The sequence below is a fragment of the Ornithorhynchus anatinus genome, chromosome X2, assembly GCF_004115215.2.
Source record: "Ornithorhynchus anatinus isolate Pmale09 chromosome X2, mOrnAna1.pri.v4, whole genome shotgun sequence".
Lineage (NCBI taxonomy): Eukaryota > Metazoa > Chordata > Mammalia > Monotremata > Ornithorhynchidae > Ornithorhynchus > Ornithorhynchus anatinus.
This window is the reverse complement of record NC_041750.1, coordinates 25035884-25058704: the sequence shown is the minus strand read 5'-3', so window position 1 is coordinate 25058704 and position 22821 is coordinate 25035884. Positions and strand designations below refer to the sequence as shown.

The following is a 22821-nucleotide window of genomic DNA, read 5'->3' as shown; positions in this document are numbered from 1 at the left end:
GGCCTTCCGTGGAAGGAGGATGCTCCAGGAATTTCAACTTTTTCGCTGGATGCGAGTGAGTATCTCGCAGAGGAGAAGAGAGTCTACAAGGTGCTCCGGGATGTTTGGTGCTAACAGATCAGCAAGGCTTGGGGGGGTTGTCAGAAACCCTTTCAGGGCTGAGGAAGGAAAGTTGCTTTTACGAGTCGAGTGCTTTGGCCTCGTTGGCGATTGCAGGGAAGATTTGGATGTCCATTTGGTCAGAGAAATAGCAGGACTCACCCGAGTTCGTCGGGTGAAGCATTTTATAGGTGACGATGTGACGTCGCCAATTGCCACCCTAATGAACTTTTCGCCAATTAATTGGCCCGTAGCAAAATAACCTGAGTTTACTCATTCTCCGGCCTGCAGAGTAAGAGCCTGGCATCTTTCTCGACCTGATTTTATATTGACTTCAAAGACTTTTCCTTCACTGATTAGGGTGGAGGTGAAGAAAGATTAAGGCCTCTGGCTTCAAGGCTGATCATTTAGTGGAGAAAAATGGAATTCCTGAATGCTACTTTCACCATGTACTGTGTCATTTCCCCCTCTAGACCGTGAGCTCACTGAGGGCAGGAAATGTGTCTCCCAACTCTGCTATCTTGTACTCTCCCGAGCGCTCGGTACAGTGCTCTGCACACAGCGAGCGCACAATAAATACGTCTACTGATCGATCGATTTCGGGGCGTAGTTTAATGGAAAGTTTATAGAGCGGTGGTTCAGGCCACGTGTCCCCGCATCGCCCTATTGAACGATGGGTGGGCTATGAGAAAAAAAATAAATTCCCGTCACAGAAAAGAAGAACTTTAATGGTGGAAGCCTCCCGCTCTCAGGTATATGCATCATGGGCAACTAGAAGTTTAAAGTTGCGATGTGTGAATACCCCTAGGGGAAGTTTGTGAAATTATGTGCCGCTGGGTCAGGCAGTTGACACATTTTAGATGGGTCAGCCGGACTGTCTGTCTGAGTTCCTGTCTGTCTTGTTTTTGTTCCTTGAGCAGGAATCACTCACCTCTTCCCATGAGGCTTCACCCTGAGTGACATCATCCTCCCCGCAGGCCGGTTAGCCTGAGCCTTGCTGAAGTAAAATGAAGTTTGACCCTCATTTCTGCCCCATTTTGGGGTGGAGCGTAGGTGGAGAAGAGGCTGCTTGCTTTGAAGGAAGGTGTGGATGATTGGGTTTGGAGAGCAGCGTTAAGAGAAATGAAGCCACGCAACCACAGAAGAGCAAGGTAGCCTGGAATAAATTAGGGTGCAGCAAGTTGGATTTCAGTTTGACATTGTGTGTGGTGCAGTGCAATGTGCAGAGGGAAGCCCTTTTTCAGAGGTTTGAGAAGAATCAGGGTAAAAATATCCTTTTTCCAAAGAATAAGTAAAATCATGGCAACTTTCTGTGTGCGTGCGTGCGTGATTGGGGTTATTTAAAATACAAAATGCAAATTCCTCAAACTTCACCGTGAAAGACTCCGACAAAATAAGGGCTATTTGACAGGAAATGCCATGCCCGGGGTCTCAGGACCTCTGAATTTTACTTTATGTAAGGAAAAGGTTGAAAACAAAAGCAATCTCTGTGGCCTTTATTTCACCTATCAAATGCCTGTCAGTGGCCTAATTGCAGCTCAATTTTTAGTTCACTTGGTTTAATTAACTCGGATTCCTGGGAGAGGACAGGTTAAAGAGAAGCTTAAAATATTGGTAAATCCAGTTCAATGATTCGTTCGTGTGTTTACCGCTGTAGAGTATGAGGACTCGTGCATTCTTTTTTGTAGGTTTTGTTTTAATTCATTCAGAAACGCTAAATGAGCTTCGCTCTCCGTGGCAGAATTCTTTTGTCGGTACCTGAATGGCTGAGTTTGACAACCAGCGGAACGCGCTTCTTGTCTGGTTGGCTAGCAGCAGTCAGCCATCAGACACGCTTGCCTGCCATCCCAAAACTATTAATAAACAAATGAATACATTTTAATACCTAAAAATATAGTTGTTGGAGAGCTAACCTGTACTTTGAGCTCTGAAATGTGTTTTTCAGACCTCTGTTTTAATGAAGTAAGAAAACTAGGCCATATTGTTCTCTTAAAATAGTGTATTTGGGGGAGAAAGTGTGTTAAGTCAATAAAGGGAAATGTAATTAACTGTGAACAAAATTCCAAATGGTGTAGGAGTGTGTTGTCTGCGGGTTTTAACTTTGAATTTTTTTTTCCTCGTTTAATATTATGAACTGCATGATCACGTATGTTTTCCCGAGTGATGGAACAGGATTCTGAATGATTAGCTGCTGTGAGATTTATGGCAGCTCATGCCCGGTTCTGAGAAGAGATTTAGCGGGGAGTCTCTGCTTCAGAGATTACCCTAAGCAGATCTTTCTTCGGTGAGCAAGACATAACAAACGAAGTAGAAGGAAGGCCAATTCTGGTAAATAGTTCGGACCCAGGATCTCTTTCAAAGGAGGAAAATCTTAAACCATGAGTGATGTAGCGTAGGCCCTAATTTGAACGGCTGCATTTCAATTCCGTTTGACTTCACGTACCGGTTTTAAGCGGTGAGGCAGCTTTACTGACTCAGCTTTTTTGAGGTTAGAAAAAGGTTAGTAATGGCCCAAGATACTACACACCCACCCGAACACTTTGGGAAGCTATATTTAAACATTGTTTAAATAATGCATTGTGATGCAATTGAGATTGGAGATAATTTGTTTACTGTGTACATACTTTAAACTCTAGCAGTTAAGTAAACAAATAAAGTTATTTGCAAAACCAATTTGCTTGTTAGATGCAGTTTGTTGTTGTATTACTTTTTTTTCTGTAATTGGGTGCAAAACTTTGGGGGTTTTGTCTGTAAAGGATGCAACTTTTAATAAGCCTCAAAAGTGGAGTAGAACTGTTGCCATTAAATTTTATTAATACTTTAGGAGTTTACAAACCTGTTTAGTAGTCCTACAGATCAAAAAAGCAACCTCTTACATTTGAAACATATGATGTCAGCAGAAACGCTTCCTCCGGTTTTTCTAAACTTATAATCGTCACACGCAGAGAATAATAAAATTTGCCGAGATAAATATCAGGGGCAATGTATTTGTAAAAAAACCCCCAAAATTATAATAGTTGAGAAACTGCCTTAGAACAGATACTGTGTATCTCTTCATGATCAAAAATGAGAAATTAGGGGCCAGAGGTCTGCAGATTCAAAAGGCATAAATTATCTGTAGATTTGCAAGCTGTCTACTTGGATGTTTTCTTTAGCAGGGTTTTCTGGGGGACGGGTGTTCGGGGGGAGCTTTTTCCATGAGAAGGGGATCCTGAGGATAAAGACATCTGTCATCCAATCCCACTTTTAAGAGTTATACATCTGCAACTCAAATAAACCCGGACCACCCTACCCAGGCCTTATTATGGTTAGAGTTAAGGAACACACAGGGAGTTTGGGGGCCCTTTGACCTCATTTATTGTGCAATGAATGCTCTTGTATTGCTTTGTAGTTATTTCGTTTTTAATCAAGGTGTTATTATTCTACCTTACTACTTGGTTTTGGCATTTATTAAGTGCTCACTCTGTGCCAGGCTAGGGGGTAGATCTAGAATAATCAAGACGGAGTCGGTCCCTGTCGCACTCGGAGACCGAGAGAGAGTACGTGTCTTATTTCCATTTTACAGATGAGACCCTGGGTCACAGAGAGATTAAGCGGCCTGTCTGAAGTTACCCAGCAGGCCGGCGGCAGAACTGGGGCTAGAATCCAGATGCCCTGACTCCCAGCCCCATGCTCTTCTCACCTGATTACGGTGCCTGAGTTTTGTAATGGAAGCTGCTGTTTTCACAGAGTATTTTCTATGACTGCTTCTTGTTTGGCTATTTAGGGAATGAACCCATTCCATTTTCATTTCATTCTCGGGTTTCTTCCTTCTGACAGAGGAGCAAGCGTTGACTGTCTTCTACCTCTATCTGGAAGGGGAACACAAGTTCTCTTGTAACAAGCAGGCATACAGACATGACAATAAACACGCATTTTACAGAACTGGCATCACGGCTTGGCTTCCCGCTGTACTCAGTGGAATATAATGAGATTGGGTAATCTGGACTCATAAACCTTATCTGCTAGGTTTTTTACATGCACACATCAGTAAACCCTCCCATGTGCACTCCAAAAGCTTTGCCTACAGAGCCAGGTTAAGCAGTCACAGTTGGATGCCCTGTTGTAGACAGAACCGGGGTGAAACCACGACCCTTTTAAAGCATTTTTCCATAAGGTCACATCTCCTCCAAGAGGCCTTCCCCGATTAAGCCCTCTCTTCCCTGTGGCCCTCTCTGTTCTGTGTCATCGATCCACTTGGATCTGTACCCCTTGGGCACTGGGTGATGATGATAATAATTATGGTACATGTTAAGCTGTTGCTACGGGCCAAGCACTGTTCTAAGCTCTGAAGTAGTCACAAGTTAATCAGGTTGGGCACAGTCTCTGTTCCTCATTGGGCTCGAAGTCTTAATCCCCCTTATAGCGATGAGATAACTGAGGCCCAAAGAAGTTAAGCGACTCACCAAAGGTCACATCCTGGACAAGTGATGGAGCTGGAATTAGAATCCAGGTCCTGCTGACTCCCAGAACTGTGCTCTATCCACGAAGCCTTGCTTCAGCCCCACAGCGCTTATGTATGCATCTTTAAATTGCTCATATTAATGTCTGTCTCCCATTCTAGGCTTGAAAGCTCATTGTGGGCAAGGAATGGGTCTACTATCTCTGTTGTATTGTACTCTCCCAAGTGCTCTGCAGAGCGGTCTGCACACAGTGAGTTCTCAGTAAATATCATCGATGGTTATCAGGCTAACTCTAAAGGAACATTTTAAAAATGGGACAGCTAGTTCAATAAGTGGCATAATATTGTGCTTCTTTTGAGGTAACTGAGATAGAAAAGACCTTAGCGTCAGAGGACCTGGGTTCTAATCTCAACTCTGCCTCTTGCCTGCTGTGCAACCTGGGGCAGGTCACTTGACTTTCCTCTGCCTCAGTTGCCTTATCTGTAAAATGGGGATTAAGACCGTGAGCCCCATGTGACACTTGGACTGTGTCCAACCTGATTCTCTTCTATCTTCCCCAGCGCTTAGTATAGTGACTGACAGTAAGTAAGCACTTAAATACCATTAAAAAAAAAGGCTGTTTCTCTTCTATCGCTCTGCACGTGAGGGAGAAGTGAAGAGTTGACCTGAGCTGGGCTAAGTCGATCTATCAATTAGAGGTATTTGAGCATTTACTGTGCGCAGAGCACTGTACTAAGCACTTAGGGAAATACAATGCAATGGAGTTGGTAGCTGCAATCCCTGCCCACACGGGGCTTACAGTCTTTGGGGGAGACACATGAAAATAGATTAGGGATAGGGGAAATAGTAGGGTATAAGAATATTTACTTAAATATTGTGGGGCTGGGGTGCAGCTTACAGTCTAGAGGGGGAGATGGACATTATTAGAAATAAGTAAATTACAGATCTGTACATACTTTTCTCAGGGGCTTGATGGATGATCTTCATCCGATTGAAATCCCTTCAAGAAGCAAGGGGAAATATGAGAGTTGTGAGATAAGTCCAATGGGCAGAAACATTTGGACAAATGCAGTATTCTGCTGGACCTGCATGGGCCCCTGCGGGATTGTCATACTCTTTAAGGTCCTCCAAGCTATAAAGGGCCTTCTGTCTTATGAGGCCACATTAATTCAAGCAGCGTGGCCGACGTGAAAGAGCACGGGCCTGGGACTCAGAGGATCTGGGTTCCAGTGCCAGCTCTGCCACTTGCCTGATGTGGGACCTTGGGCAAGTCACTTCTCTTCCCTGGGCCTTAGTTATCTCACAGGGATTAAGAGTGTGAGCCCCATGTGGGTCGGGGACTGTGTCCAACCCGATTGACTTGTATCTACCCCAGCGCTTAGTATAGTACTTGGCATATAGTAAGTGCTTAACCATTGCCATGATAATAATAATTATTATTCTCTGTGCCTCAGTTTTTTCAACTGTAAAATGGGGATTCAATATCTGTTCTGCTACTTTAGACTGTGAGCCCCGTGTGGTGCTCATTAACTTGTATTTCCCCAAGCACTTAGAATGGTGGTTGACACATAGTAGGTGTTTGACAAATGCCATAATTTTTATTACAATTATTACCAACCATGCTGGACCTTTCAAGAGGCACACGGTGAAGATCGATTTTGACATGTCTGAGTTTGGAATGAATCCAAGTTGCTACCTAGGGCTTCCTAAACCAAGAGTTCTTTACTTTCACCTTATACAGTGACTTTACATTGAAGAGAAACCAAATCTTGATGCATATTGATTCAGCCCAATCCCAGTATTCATGGCTTTCGCACTCACTGTGTGAGCATCTGAGGTTAATCAATCATTAATCAATCAGTTAATAAATCGGTGCAATTTACTGAGCACTTACCGTGTGCTGAACACGGTACTAAGCAGGGTACTAAGCACTTGGGGGAGTACAATGTAATGGAGTAGGGAGACATGATCTCTGTCCACAGGGAATTTACAGTGAGGTGGAGGGAGAGCCAGTTGTACATTAATGTCAGTGGGGCTGGGCTGAGGTGAATATCAAAGGGCTTAAGGGGTACAGACCCAAGGGCTTAGGCAAAGCAAAACAGAAGGCAAATAGGAGATGTGCCAGGCACTGTGCTAAGCGCTGGGGGAGGTAATAATAATAATAATGTTGGTATTTGTTAAGCGCTTACTATGTGCCGAGCACTGTTCTAAGCGCTGGGGTAGACACAGGGGAATCAGGTTGTCCCACGTGGGGCTCACAGTCTTCATCCCCATTTTACAGATGAGGGAACTGAGGCACCGAGAAGTTAAGTGACTTGCCCAAAGTCACACAGCTGATTGGTGGCTGAGCCGGGATTCGAACCCATGACCTCTGACTCCAAAGCCCGTGCTCTTTCCACTGAGCCACGCTGCTTCACAAGCAAGCTTGGGTAGCCACCATCCCTGTCCCACGTGGGGCTCACAGTCTCACTCTCCATTTTACAGATGAGGGTGGTGAGGCCCAGATAATAATAATATTGGCATTTGTTAAGCGCTTAGTATGTACCAGGCACATAGGTACCAGGAGGGGGGAGGTGAGAGCTCACCTCCTCCAAGAGGCCTGCCCAGACTGAGCCCCCCCTTTCCCTCTGCTCCCCCTCCCCCCTCTGCCCTTCCCCCTTGCCCTCTGCACTGCGCTCATGTGTATGTACTATATGCATATATTATTTATGACCCTATTTATTTTGTTAATGGGGTGTACATCCCCTCTCCCCTTCTTAAACAACTCCAGTGGTTGCCTATCAACCTCCGCTCCAAACAAAAACTCCTCACTCTAGGCTTCAAGGCTCTCCATCACCTCGCCCCTTCCTACCTCTCCTCCCTTCTCTCTACCGCCCACCCCGCACGCTCCGCTCCTCTGCCGCCCACCTCCTCACCGTCCCTCGGTCTCGCCTATCCCGCCGTCGACCCCCGGGCCACGTCCTCCCGCGGTCCCGGAACGCCCTCCCTCCTCACCTCCGCCAAACTGATTCTCTTCCCCTCTTCAAAACCCTACTTAAAACTCACCTCCTCTGAGAGGCCTTCCCAGACTGAGCTCCTCTTCTCCCTCTACTCCCTCTGCCACCCCCCCTTTACCTCTCCGCAGCTAAACCCTCTTTTCCCCTTTTCCCTCTGCTCCTCCACCTCTCCCTTCCCATCCCCACAGCACTGTACTCGTCCGCTCAACTGTATATATTTCCATTACCCTATTTATTTTGTTAATGAATTGTACGTCGCCTTGATTCTATTTAGTTGCCATTGTTTTTACAAGATGTTCTTCCCCTCGACTCTATTTATCGCCATCGTTCTCGTCTGTCCGTCTCCCCCGATTAGACTGTAAGCCCGTCAAACGGCAGGGACCGTCTCTATCTGTTGCCGACTTGTTCATCCCAAGTGCTTAGTACAGTGCTCTGCACATAGTAAGCGCTCAATAAATACTATTGAATGAATGAATGAATTGAGGACTTGGGTTAAATCAATTGGTGGGTGGTATTTTAAATTTTTTTAAATTTTTTTATGGCATTTGTTAAGCCCTTACTGTGTGTCAAACACTGTTCTAAGTGCTGGAGTAGGTAGAAGATTATTAGGTCAGACACAGTCCCTGCCCCACTTGAGACTCACGGTCTAAGTAGGAGGGGAAACAGATATTTAATCTCCAGTTTAGGAAACTGAGGCACAGAGAAGTTAAGTGACTTGCCCAAGGTTACAGAGCAAGCAGTTAACAGCCAGACTTAGAACCCAGGTCCGTGTTCTTTCCACTAGGCCATAATGCTTCTCCAGGCCATGTTGCTTAAGTGCTCACTGTGTGTTGAGCACTGTACCAAGTGTTTGGGAAAGTACAGTATAATAGAGTTGGTAGATGGGATCCCTGCCCTCAAGGACCTTACAGTCCAGTTTAAAATCCAATTTCTGGACCACGATGGTTGCATGCGTCTCGAGGCAGGCCCAGTACAAGCTCTGGATTTTTTCGTGAGTCTTATACAACCCTATACCTCTCTTAGCATTACTGCAGGGAAGGGCCTGAAAGTCAGAGGAGAGCTTAGTGAGACTATTTCATTTTTTTGTCCCCGGTCCCAAGTAGTATGAACCAGAGGAATTTTTATCCTGGAAATTCTGGCTGTTTATCCCTACTCCAGCAGTTGAATTGTGTTGTTTGTTTCATTTCCAAAGCTGAGTTAGAGTTTAAAGTTTTTAAGGCTCACCCTGACTTAATCTTTTGGTAACAAGTCCTTTTTCTTTTGATTTATTATCATGAGGCCAAGCTTTGTCCTTCAAGCTTTGTTGTAAAGTACTATGAGTAAGATAACAGACTCTGTAAAAAAAAAAAAAGTTGTGTGCTCTGTGGTGAGCAACATTTGTCGACTCTCTTATTGCTTGAAGCCTGTTTGCATTTTACAACTTCCTAATTTTCTCTCCTACAGTAAACTTCTCTGGCCTGGAGACCTAGGGAGCTTGAGAGGATTTATTATATGGAGAATGCTGTCCGGCTCTTCTCCACCTCCACTGAAGAGAGGCAAAGAGGAAACGGGCTTCAACTGCAACAGCAGATATTGAGGTTAGATACAAGAAAGGACTTCCTGGCAGAAAATTGTTCAAAACAACAATGGGTAACCAGTAGAGGTTGTGGAATCCCCTTTCCTGGAGCTAATAGAGAGGAGGGGGGTAGCCCAGGCTCATCAGTCTAGGATGATTTTGTTTAGTCTGCTTTGCCCAAAGGAGCTGGCTTTCATGCCCTGCAGAAACTTCACACAGGTGCTGCCTTGTTCTGTGACTAGAATCCTGGGGAAGGTTCTCTCAAGCGTTTCAGATTGAGTAGGTGTCAGAAATGCACCGTGGTCCAAAGATAGTAATCAATGAATCAAAATGGTATTTATTGAGCACTATCTGTGTGCACAGAAATGAACTGGGCACTTAAAATGAGAACCTAAAATCTCTTGCTTTTATTTTTTTAAAATAACAAGAGAATCCAAACCCCAAAACACACACATCCAAAACAAAAGCAAAAGAAAAAACAACAAACCCAAAAAAACAACTTAAAGAGGTTTGGGGAGCAACTATGATGTCCTTTTCATTCCTGCTTCTCCTTGTGAACTTTATTTATGCTAAGGTTGTCAGCAATCCAGGGGCTGTAGGAAGAGAAGTCTGTTGTTTCTTTCCATCACTGTAAGATGAACTGTGGAATTCAATGCAAAGGCTAAAAGGATTGTTTGTTTACTGGAGGCCAGCTAAGATACTGTAGCATTCTGCTTTAGAACAGAGGGACAGAAATGCTCCACTGTGGAATAACTTTTGAGTTTGGACCCATATAGTACTGTGAAATGGATGCACTCGTCTTAGTACTGGTCTTAGGTGTTGTTAAGGGAAAAAGCCGAAGCAAGGTGTTACATGAGAAGACGTGCTCTTTACCGTCTACAACAATCAGTTAGAATGAAGGGGGCGGGTTCCAACCGCTGTATCTCTGTGGAGGATTTTCCCTTCTGAGAGTTATATGCCAAGCAGAGCGTGTTGGCACTGTCGAACGCTTGTCTCAAGTTTTCAGAAAGAAAATAGCTCTATCGCCGAATATGGTTGTGGTAGACAAACTACAATCCTCCGTCGAACAGGGGCATTAAGGAAAGTTTTGTAATGGAGTTATATCCTGGTTTTGGAAAATGATTTTATTATGAGAAAGGAATCTGGCAGAAGAAGTGTTGTCTAATGGCTAATGCATGCAACTTGCAGAAAAGCAGCAGAGGTCTTTATAGGGTATTAATCAAGTTTAAGTATCTTATGAATACCCACATTGTATTAGCAACAATAGAGTGCAAAGTCACCTTGAATTTTTGAGCAGCTGACATTTCCTGTGATTGCATTGAAAGCAATACTAGAAGCATTATCTAAACATTTTGCATAAATAATGATCTTGTTATAGTGGTGCAATTGACTGCTAAACTCGGGCATGCAAACAACATAATCCACATTGCCTTTTCGGCATCTATTTAAGTGTAGTTTCTTGTTAAAACTCAGTTCATGTTTATGCTTTTAGTTACAGTATTTACAAATGCCTTGTATAGCTAGAGCAAGTCGTGGTTTGAGCACGGGTAAGCAGAAAACCAGCATGTTAAGGATGCTTTTGCCTATTATGGGGTGCAATATAAATCAAATGAAAACATCTTATTTATGAGCTTAAAATAATTTTTAAAAAAGACTTAGGGAGTTCAGCTAATATTAGCTAAAACTAATATGCAAGTTGCTTATGTAGTTCCGGACATGTAGCATCTCTTTGTACAAAACAAACAAATCCCCCATTTTCCTCTAAACAGTTTTATTAAGAGGATTTTATGTGAAGCACTGCTCATGCTAACAACAATTAATATTCTCTTTGATCTCTTCCAGTGTTGTTTTATTTGTCTCTTGTGCCATCTATAAATCACAAGGTGACATCTGTAGCAACCATCCCATTTGTGGCCCTCTATTTACTCTTCTTGGAGCAATTTCATCACTACTGTAAACAGACACTGGGAATAGTAGTAGCATTTATTGAACGCCCTCTTGGTGCAGACTGCACTGTACTAGGTGTTGGGGCAGTGCAGGATTGCAAAGTGCCATGTTTCTGACCCTCATGGAGCCGACACTCTAATGGGGAGACAGACCTGAAAACGTTCACCACCCTGTCCAAAATAAATAAATGGGGTCGACATCTAAGAGTTGGGATTTTTAGGAAGGATGTGAATGTGGAAAGAGCTGAGGTCTATTGAGGTGGGAAGAGAGGGAGTTCCAAACCAGAGGTACAGAGGGAGCGAGGGGTCGGAGGTGGGAGGTGGGTGAAGGTCGGCCTGGGAGGGGAATGAAGGCAGAGAGATGGCGATTAGGGGAAGAAGAGAGTAGACGGTTAAGGTGGGGCCAGATGATGAAGGGCCTTGAAGTCGACTATAATGATAGTGTTGGTATTTGTTAAGCGCTTACTATGTGCAGAGCACTGTTCTCAGCGCTGGGGTAGATACAGGGTCATCAGGTTGTCCCACGCGAGGCTCACCGTTAATCCCCATTTTACAGATGAGGTCACTGAGGCCCAGAGAAGTGAAGTGACTTGCCCACAGTCACACAGCTGACAAGTGGCAGAGCTGAGATTCAAACCCATGACCTCTGACTCCCAAGCCCGGGATCTTTCCACTGAGCCATGCTGCTTCTCATGAGATGATAATGACTATGAGATGAGATGAGATGACTATGAGATGTTATTCTTCGACGTGAAATACTCAAGGAGTCAGTGGAGGGCTTGGCGGAGAGGCGGAGATGTGGGCCTAATGATACTTCAGGAAGATGGAAAGAGCACGGGCCTGGGAGTCAGAGGACGTGGCTTTTAATTCTGGCTCTGCCACATGTCTGCTGTGTGACCTTGGGCAAGTCATTTCACTTCTCTGGGCCTCAGTTAGCTCATCTGTAAAATGAGGATTAGGACTCTGAGCCCCATGTGGGAGAGGGACCTGATTACCTTGATTGCCAGTGCGTAGAACAGTGCTTGGCATGTATTAAAGTGCTTAACAAATACCACGATTATTATTATTATTATTATTATAATCTGTGTGAGGCAGGAGTGTGGAGGAGAGGCTGGAGGCTGGGACACCAGCAAGGAGGCCGATGCAGTAGTCTAGCTGAGGCGAGACCAGAGTTTATAGCAGGATGGTAGCCGTTTGGGTAGAGAGGAAGGGGCAGATCCAGGAGACTGTGCGGAAACCACTGACAGGGTTTGGCAGTGCACTAGAGGATGATGCCAAGGCTTAGGACATAATAAAAATAATTAACAATTGTGGTTTTTGTTAAGCGCTTATTATATGCTAAGCACTGGGGCTCAGTCTAAGAGGAGGGAGAGCAGGTGTTGAATCCCCATTAACTCAGGGAGTTCACTGACAAACTAAGCAACTCGCCCAAGGTCACCCACATCAGGCAAGTGGCAGAGTTGGAATTAGAACCCAGGTCCTCTGACTCCCAGTCTCTTGCTCTTTCCACTAGGCCACACTTAATGTCCCTAAAAGCTGTGCAGTGGTAGAGTTGGATCTGGGTTCTGAGCCTGGCTCCGCCATCTGTCTGCTATGTGACTTTGGGCAAGTCACTTCACTTCTCTGTGCCTCAGTTACCTCATCTGTAAAATGGGAATTAAGACTATGAGCCCCATGTGGGACATGTGAATAGCTTGTTTCTACCCCAGCACCTAGTATAGTGTCTGACACGTAATAAGTGCTTAACAAATACCGTTAAAAAAAAGTAGTTCATCGGTTCAAAACTGATGCCGCTGGCAGTGAGACAGAATCCAGGACTGGGTATTTGCGGGAGGATCTCTGTGCTTCAGTGCCCTCATCTGTAAAATGGCACGAGAGTCTGTGAGCTCTACGTGGGACAGGGACTGTGTCAATCCGACATGCTCGTATCCACTCCACCGTTTAGTACAGTGTCTGGCACATAGTAAGCGCTTAACAAATACCACAACTATCATTATTATTATTATTTTTCAACTGGCATGCCCTCTTGCCAGTTCCTCCGTGTCCAGCAGCTCATCAGCATGCATCGCCGGTGAGACGGCGGATTGGAGAATGGGTGCAGTGCAGCCCAAATCACCTTATGTCTGTTTAATGGCAGCCCCTCAGAAATATGCAATACCTCACTGTTTGTCCTTAGCTACCAAAAATACTATTTTCAGGAGATGCCTCTGAAGCATCATGGCCTAGGGAAAACAGCAAGTGTTAGCGAGTCAGAGGACCTGGGTTCTAATCTCAGCTCTGCCACTCATCTGTTGTGTGACCTTGGGCAAGGCGCTTTACTTCTCTGTGCCTCAGATCCCTCACCATAAAATGGGGATTAAGACTGAGAGCTCTATGGGGGACAGGAACTGTGTCCAACCCGATTATCTTTTATCTACCCCTGTGCTTAGTACATTGTCCGGCACAGAGTAAGGGCTTAACAAATACCATATATGAAAAATCCCTTTTTTTAGTGTCAATAATTTTTTTATTGCTTTTAACTCATCTGTTTATAAAGGTACAGTTGATGGTATTATTGATGAAAAGGAAGAAATTTTCATGTTGGGAGACATATCATCTGACCCTTTACACAGAACGCATTCCTATTTTTAATACCTGAGGACACTAGGTACTTTAGTATATTTCTTGTCACCTGCCCACTTCTTCACCTCCTCCCCCTTCAGCCATGCTGTTTTTCCCTCTTCCGTTCAGATGATCCGTCGTTTCTCCTGATTCCTTTACTCCTTAGGGTCCCCTATCCAGCATGCCTGACTTTATGCTTTTTCTTTGTTTCTTTCTTCCAGTCTAAGTTTAGTTCTTTAGATACGTCTTCTTCCTGAATCGGGGCATCCCACTCTGAGTTGGAGTGCTGAGAACGGTGAGGAAGACTTCAAGACTAGTTCCCTCTAAGCTCCAAATGCCTTCCTCTGTCTCTTCCTCTTCAAACCTTGTTCCCCATCCCCCAGTTTTCTGTTCCTTCCCCTTTTAAGCAGTAAAATCCTCATTCGGACCTCTTTCCTCTCCGGTAACCAAGCCCCCTCCTTCTACATATGTCTGTGATTCAGACAGGCTGATCTCCTAGACCCTCTCTCACCTAAGGAATAATAATAATTACGATGGTATTTTTCAGTGCGTACAACATGCTAAGCACCGGGGTGGATGGGAGATAAACAGATCGGGCTCACCAGACAGGGCTTATCATCTAAGAGTTACGGAGAAGAGATCTTTACCTCTATTTTACAGATGAGAAAACTGAGGCATGGTGAAGGTAAGGGACTTGCCCAGGGTCACACAGTCTACCATAAGCAGAGCTGGGGTTAGAACCCTGCCTTGGGTCTACTATCTCCTCTGGTTCTTCTTCCTTTCTCTAAACTCTAAGCTCATTGTGGTCAGAGGAAGTGTACACCAACTCTTATATTGTGCTTTCCCAAGTGCTTAGCTCAGTGCCCTGCACACAGTAAGCTCTCGATAAATACCACTGAGTGATTGATTGATTGATTCTTGGTCCCCGCTAGGTTCACACACACACACACACGTGGCCAACTCCCCATCATTCTGTCCATCTGTCTGGGGTCCTGGCATAATTTGGCTTTTAGATTGTGTTAGGCAGGGGTTGCCTTTCGGAGGGATGTTAGACATTAGACTCAAGAGCTGTGCTGGGTCATTGCTCAGCTTCAGAGATTTGGCAGATAGAAGCTGCATCTCCCGCTTGGTCATTGGAGAATGCAGAGTCTCGGAAGAAAGCATTCCGTGAAAGGAGGCCTCGCTTTAGGAGGGTTGGTCAGGAAGCACAAATATCCCATCTCGCATCCCAGCTCCTTTCCACTGTATCCCTGGTCCCTCCCTGGCTCTGGCTACTGCTTTCTCAAATGAACCCTGGGAGGGACAGGAACTGAGTCTGACCTGATTAGGTTGTAACTACGCCAGCGCTTACTACAGTGCTTGGCACATAGTAAGTGCTTCACGAATATCGTAACCTTCTTTCTCCTACAGTCCTTCCAGGGTGGTTTGGCTGGCCAGTCCACTGCTTGGAAACGGTATGGGATGGGGAGTCAGGAGACCAAGGTTCTCAGGATTCTCAGGATTCCGGTCCGGGCTCGGCCACTTTCCTCTCGGGCCACCATGGACGAGCTACTTAAACCTCGCCGTGTCTGTTTCCTCTTCTGAAAAATGGGGATAAAATACTTGTTTTCCCCTCTCTCTTAAGCCTGTGGACCCTGTGTAGGACAGGGCCAGTATCTAATCTGTTCATTTCTTTTTAATGGTATCTGTTAAGCGCTCACTATGTGCCAGGCAACGCATCAAGCGCTGCGGTAGATACAAGGAAATCAGGTTGGATGCGGTCCCTGTCTGAATCCCCATTTTACAGATGAGGGAACTGAGGCACAGAGAAGTGAAGTGACTAGCCGGAGGTCAAACAGCAGACAAGTGGCAGTCTGGGATTAGAATGCAGGGCCTCTGACTCCCAGGCCGATGCTCTTTTCACTAGTCCTCGCTGCTTTTTTGTAATCTTGTTTGTAACCTCAGTCTTCAGCATTTAGTAAGTGCTTCATGAATATCGTTGGTATTATTGTCTGCAGGGAGAACAGACAGCTTAGAATCACGAGTGAGGAAAAAAAGTGTTTCCCGATTCAGTGAGCCCAACCCACTGCATTTTAGATTTACCTTCATTGTGTTCTGTATCCCACATCACACCTGGCAAAGCAGGGAGTACATTTGTGTGTTTTTTTTTTAATCTTCAGATTAGGAGACTTTGACTTTGACATATGACTAACGGATAAAAGCTCCACCCCCATTCCGCTTGTATGTCATCTGCTTCAGAGAACTAATTGCTTGGGAAATTCCCACTTGGTGATTCCCTCTTTATTTTCAAATGAATTACTTAACGGCATTGGGTGTTTTGAGCGGAGAACTCGGTTGAATCTCTGCTACAGAAACAACAGCCTTTAGAACAGTGCCTTGTACACAGTAAGCGCTCAATAAATACCACTGAAGGAGGATGGGGTGGCGGAATGAATTTTCCTGAATTCTGTTTAGCTTTACTAAAGGAACACCAATGCTGTTAAGAGGCTTTTCAATATTTCATTCGATAGTAAGTTTAAAACCAAACTATGCACCATTTTCTATATAAATGAATGAATGAAACATATGTATTGAGGGCTTACTGACTGCAGGGCATGGTAATGATAATAATAATGTTGGTATTTGTTAAGCCCTTACTATGTGCAGAGCACTGCTCTAAGCACTGGGGAAGATACAGGGTCATCAGGTTGCCCCACGTGAGGCTCACTTAACTTCTCTGTGCCTCAGTTACCTCATCTGTAAAATGGGGATTAACTGTGAGCCTCACGTTGGACAACCTGCTTACCCTGTATAATAATAATAATGTTGGTATTTGTTAAGCGCTTACTATGTGCAGAGCACTGTTCTAAGCGCTGGGGTAGACACAGGGGAATCAGGTTGTCCCACGTGGGGCTCACAGTCTTAATCCCCATTTTACAGATGAGGGAACTGAGGCACAGAGAAGTTAAGTGACTTGCCCACAGTCACACAGCTGACAAGTGGCAGAGCCGGGATTCGAACTCATGAGCCCTGACTCCAAAGCCCGTGCTCTTTCCACTGCGCCACGCTGCTTCCCTGAGCATTTGGAAGAGTACAATACAACAGAGTTGGTGTTCCCTGCCCACAAGGAGTTTACAGTCTAGAGGATTATAGCCAGCGTTCAAAATGGAGAATGATAGTTATTTTTTAGAAACCTTTGTAATTTAGGACAAAATTTCTTGGGGAATAGTTTACATCATTCCCTACTTTGATTCCTCCCCAGCCCTCAAGCTTGCCTTTTCTCAATTTTGCTTTCGGTTGAAGATCACTTGCTCTTGCTCGCTTTTCTTGTGTTGGATATTGAAAGTTATTGTATCACTGCTTATGAAATACATCATCATCATCAGTGGTATTTGTAGAATGCTAAAAGTGTGCAGACCACAGGACCAAACTCATAAATCATTAAGAAGTTGATCCCTGTTTCATAGTAATCGATAAATTGCACTTATTTACTGCTTACTGTGGGCAGATCACTGTATTAAGATCCTAAATCCCTAGGAAGATGATCCCTGTGTCTTAGTTTTCAGTTACTCCTGGTGGGCAGGGAATGTGTCTGTTTAGTTCAGTGCTTGGCACATGGTTAGCACTCAATAAATATGATTGAGTGAATGAATCATTATCGAGTGCTTACTGTTTGCAGAGCACTTTACTAAGCGATTGAGAGAGTACAGTATAACAGAGTCGGTAGACACACTCCCTGCCCACAAGGAGCTTACAGTCTAGAGGGGGAAACAGACTTTCATTTGTGAAGCAGCGTGGCTCAGTGGAAAGAACCCGGGCTTGGGAGTCAGAGGTCATGGGTTCGAATCCCGGCTCTGCCGCTTGTCAGCTGTGTGACTGTGGGCAAGTCACTTGACGTCTCTGTGCCTCAGTTCCCTCATCTGTAAAATGGGGATGAAGACTGTGAGCCTCACGTGGGACAACCTGATGACCCTGTATCTCCCCCAGCGCTTAGAACAGTGCTCTGCACATAGTAAGCGCTTAACAAATACCAGCATTATTATTAAATGAAAGAATTCCGGCTCTGTACACAAGTGCTGTGGGGCTAAGGGAAGGGTTAGTAAAGGGTGCTAAACCAAGGAAGCACACAGAAGGGAGTGGGAGAAGAGGAAATGAGGGCCTAATCAGGGAAAGCCTCTTGGAGGAGATGTGTCTTCAATAAGGCTTCGAAGGGGGGAGAGTGATCGTCTGTTTGGATAGGTAGAGCGAGGGCATTCCAGGACAGAGACAGCATGTTCTTGACCTCTCTTAACCTTTTTTCAATTAATGGTATTCATTGAGCACTTACAGTGTGCAGAGTGCTGTGCTAAGCACCTTTTTGCTGTAGTGCCCCCCTAATTGCCATTTTTCTTTGTCTTATGGTATCTGTTATTCGCCTACTCTATGTCAAGCACTGTTCTAAGCACTGAGGTAAATATAAGCTTATCAGGTTGGACACAGTCCCTATCTCACAGGGGGCTCACTGTCTAAGTAGGAGGGAGTTGGATTTAATCCCCATTTTAGAGTTGAGGAAACTGAGGGACAGGAAGGTTAAGTAACTTGCCCAAGGTCACACAGCAAGCAGTTGGCACAGCTGCAATTCGAACCCAGATCCTCTGACTCCCAGACCCATGCTCTTTCCACTAGGCCGTGCTGCCTCTCAGATCCTATTAATATCACTGAGTTAGGCCTGAAGCTCAGTTGAGTTCTGAAATACTGTATTCTCTTTCTCCCGGATGTCAGTCTTTTCCAAGGACTCCTTTAACCTCTCTTTTCACAACTGTACACGTTAGAATCTAACCAATAATGCTGGATTTTTTTCCTCCTTTTTTCCCCCACTTCCGACAAGCTGGAAATGTAATCAGATGCTAACAGAGCTGCCTCATGTATCATCAGACTGGCTAATTTTTTGACAATTCTTCTGGATGTTTTTTGACCTGAAAAATCCTTCGACAGGTTTCGTTAGTGTGGGGTTTTGACGGACAACATAAATAGATGAGGCCTATTTTGAAGGAAGGCTGCACAGTGCAGCCTGGTAGCATTTTCTTCTTGTAAATCACAATTCAAAATATGTTGATCTTCTTCTATATGAATAATGTAGGCAGCTTTAAAATAATATCAAACCTAGGAATGGAAATTGAGTTGATAAAAGTTGACCTTAAATGTATTATTAAAATATGAATGACCCATATTTTACTTGAGGTGTTTCCCTTGACTTGAAAGGAGTTAAGAGATACTGTCATACGATTTAGCCTTACGTCTTTGAGCTACCGAAGCAATTTTCATAGCACTTATCTGACCAGCTACCTGTGAAAATCACTGTTCCTGATAGTTACTTCTGCAAACTACAAGAAAATATAAAGTGGCTAGAAATGAGAGGTGAAGGAAAAAATGTTTCTAGCAGGAAATTGATTGAGTGTTTTTAATTGAGGTCAGAATGTAGACGTTTTGTCGAATGTCGAAAAGATCACTGGAGTTATCGTCCTGGGATATGAGAAGTTGGGGCGGGACATGGTTGTGGTTAGTTCTGTCAGGCGCTAGACATTTCTACAATCAGGCTGCCTGACGAAACAGCGTGGCAACCTGACTGGTGCTCAGTTCCGTCATCTCACTAAGTTCAGTTATAACTGGGTGTCAATCAATCAGTGGTATTTATTGAACACTTACAGTGTGCCGAGCTATATATTAAGCATCAGGGGAGTACAACAGAGGAAGTAGACACATTGCCTGACTACGAGGAGTTTACAATCTAGATGTGGAGATAGACATTAAAATAAATTACAGATATGTACACAGTGCTTCAGGGGTCCCGGATGATTTAACTTCTCTGTGCCTCAGTTACCTCATCGGTAAAATGGGGATTAAGACGGTAAAACTGGATTGTGTCCAACCTGATTAACTTGTTTATATCCAGTGCTTTGTACAGTGCCTGGCACGTAATAAGCGCTTGACAGAAATACCTTTAAAAAGAAAGGTTCGTGGGTGGAGGGCATGGTGCTAGTTATCACAGTGACATATAGACATATATAAGGTAACCTACAAGATGGTGAGCATATACAAAGTGGTAGAGCACACATTTTCATTACACGATTTGAATTTAAGATCTGAGGAAACAGCGTGGCCTAGTAGAAAGAGCACAGGCCTGGGTTCTAATTCCGGCTCTGCCACTTGCCTGCTGTGTGACCTAGGGGAAGTCACAACTTCTCTGGCTCTGCCACTTGCCTGCTGTGTGACCTAGGGGAAGTCACAACTTCACTGAGCCTCAGTTGCTTCGCCTCTAAAATGGGGATTAAATACCTGGTCTCCCCTCCTACTGTAAACCCCAGTATTGAGAACAGCGCTTGATACAAAGGAAGCACTTAACAAACACCATAATCATCATATTAATGTCTGTCTCCCTCTCTAGACTGTAAGCTCTTTATGGGCAGGGGCCGTGACTGCCAATTCTGTTGTATTGCACCCTTCCAAGTGCTTAACACAGTGTCCTGCACCCAGTAAGCTCTCAATAAATACCACTGATCGATTGATCATCGTCATCGTTACTATCTAACGGGCTGTGGCCGGATCTGTGAATATAGTCTATGATTTGATAGATCCTATTTATAAAAGCTCCAAAATTGTTACATGGCGTACGCTGCCCCATCACATATAATTATAATCCCAATTTCAAGATGAGGTAATTGACCTTTTACATGTCTTAAATTGGAACCAACTCTATATGGGTGCTTTTTTTAATTTTTAATGCATACTACGCCCCAGATATCTAGGTGATTAGTCAGTATTAGAGAAGCAGCTTGGCCTAGTGGCAAGAGCACGGGCCTGGGAGTCAGAGGACCTGGATTCTCCTTCCGGCTCTACCGATTGCTTGCTGTGTGACCTTGGGCAAGTCACTTACCTTCTCTGGGCCTCCGTTTCCTCACTGATAAAAAGGGGATTAAATACCCTTTCTCCCTCCCCCTTAGACATCCAGCCCCAAGTGGCACAGGGACCGGTCCCGTCTGATTATCTTGTAGTTACCCAGTGGTTAGTGCTTGGCTTAACAAATACCATTATTATCAGTACTTCTAGTAGCACTAATAATAGCATTATTAAGTGTTTACTATGGGCTAAACACTCAGATAAATATTCTGAGATCGGGTACAGTTTGTCTTTCACAAGAGGATCCAGATCCATTCTACTCCCATTTCACAGAGAAGAACACAGAGGCTCAGAGATCTGCTCAAGGTCAAAAATTAAGCCAGTGGTAGAGCTGGGCCTTGAACATAGCTTTCCTTACACCCAGTTCGATGGTCTTTCCACTAGGCCGTGGTGGACCCTGCCGTTTTGAAACTGAGCTGAAAACTCTGGAGAAAACGAGGCTTTTTTAAAGGTATTTAGTGAAATTTCATTTGAGTATTTTGCTGGGTGGCATGAAAGCCAGAACTCAAGTAAAGTGATAGTTTGCTGGTAGTGTGGTCTAATAGAAAGAACCCGGGTCTGGGAGTAAGGGGAACTGGGTTCTAATGAGCTCTATCACTTGTTTGCTGTGTGATCTTGGTCACGTCACTCAAGTTCTCCGGTTCTCAGTTTCCTCATCTGTCAAATGGGGATTCAATTCCTGATGTCCCTCCTACTTAGACCGTGAGCCCTGTGTGGGCCAAGGACCGTGTCCAGTCTGATTCAGCGTGGCTCAGTGGAAAGAGCCCGGGCTTGGGAGTCAGAGGTCATGAGTTTGAATCCCATCTCTGCCACTTGGCTGTGTGACTGTGGGCAAGCCACTTAACTTCTCTGGGCCTCAGTTCCCTCATCTGTAAAATGGGGATTAAGACTGTGAGCCTCACGAGGGACAAGCTGATTACCCTGTATCTACCCCAGCGCTTAGAACAGTGCTCTGTACATAGTAAGCGCTTAACAAATACCAACATTATTATTATTATATTGCATCTACCCAGTGCTTAGTACAGTGCTTGGCATATATTAGGCTCCCAAGTACTTAGCACAGTGCTTTGCACACAGTAAGCGCTCAATAAATATGATTATTATTATTATCGTTGTACCACTCTGATTACTAATATTTAATACGTATTTACCCCTGGAGGAGAAGGAAGGATCTCAACTCTCCAGATGGGCCAGATTTACCAAGTTATTCCTAGAATGGCCTGCAATTTTTTCTTTAATGGTATTTGTTAAGTGCTTGCTATGTGTCAAGCATTGTTCTAAGCACTGAGCATTGTTCTAACTGCTGCAATTGAGGAAGGAGGATGAATTCACCATTTACTGTATCTTGTACCCAATGACTGTACTGAACACTTATGAGTAGAGTGTTCTGCACACAGTAATCGTTCAATACTTGCAATTAATAGTAATGGCACTATTAATTGAATTTATTGAGCATTTACTGTGTGCAGAGCACTGTACTAAGCACCAGGGAGAGTATAGTAGAACTGAGTTGTATCATTAGTTTTATAGTATTGGTTTTGCGAACAAATTTTAGCCTGCATCTTCCTCCCAACCCCTTCTCCCATTCTTCCTTCTTCTCTCGTGAATTCCCTTCGGAACACAGTAGCAGAATTTCTATGGAGGAACAACCTCAGTGCAATATCGGAATCACTTATGCTTTGGTCTCTAGGGTTTCAAAATGAACGCACACCGCTCCATCGTAAATGGAAATTAAGTGGCTTTCTATGGAGAATTCCGTTAGATTTTGAGGGCGGAAAACATGTTGCTTCAAGAGAAGCAGCGTGGCCTAGTGGATAGAGCAGGGGCCTGGGAGACAGAAGGCCGCGGGTTCTAATCCCGGCTCCTCCACTTGTCTGCTGTGTGACCTTTGGCAAGTCGCTTCACTTCTCTAGGCCTCAGTAACCTAATCTGGAAAACAGGGATTAAATTGTCAGCTCCGTGTGGAACGGGGACTGTATTCAACCTGATTAGGTTGTGTGTACCCCAGCGCTTAGAACAGTGCTTGCCACATAGTAAGCACTTAACAGATACCATCATTATTACGATGAGCTTTGCTCCGTTTGCCCTGTCCAAGCGTTTAGTGCAGGGCTTCGTAATCGGGAAGTATTCGGGGAATACCTCTGGTTGACGGGGACTCAGGTGTTGGAGAGTGTTTGGAAGCTGTTCTCTGTGGGATATCGAAGGGATGATCATGCAGGAACCTAAGCTGCAGAATGACTGGAACATGAGTAAACAGAAGCTGACAA

At 44.5% G+C, this 22821-nt stretch overlaps 1 protein-coding gene across 5 annotated transcripts in view; it reads left to right on the top strand.

Annotated features, from left to right (window-relative positions):
* Positions 1 to 22821, top strand: part of ATXN1 (ataxin 1) — a 282751-nt gene that overhangs the window by 3972 nt on the left and 255958 nt on the right. For 3 of the 5 annotated variants that reach the window (XR_005659564.1, XM_029052530.2, XM_029052526.2), the window contains exon 2: positions 8981 to 9114. The exons of the other annotated variants lie outside the window; for them this stretch is intronic. The gene's annotated coding sequence lies outside the window, so the exon portion shown is untranslated. The remainder of the gene's footprint in view (positions 1 to 8980; positions 9115 to 22821) is intronic. 5 annotated transcript variants of the gene reach the window in all.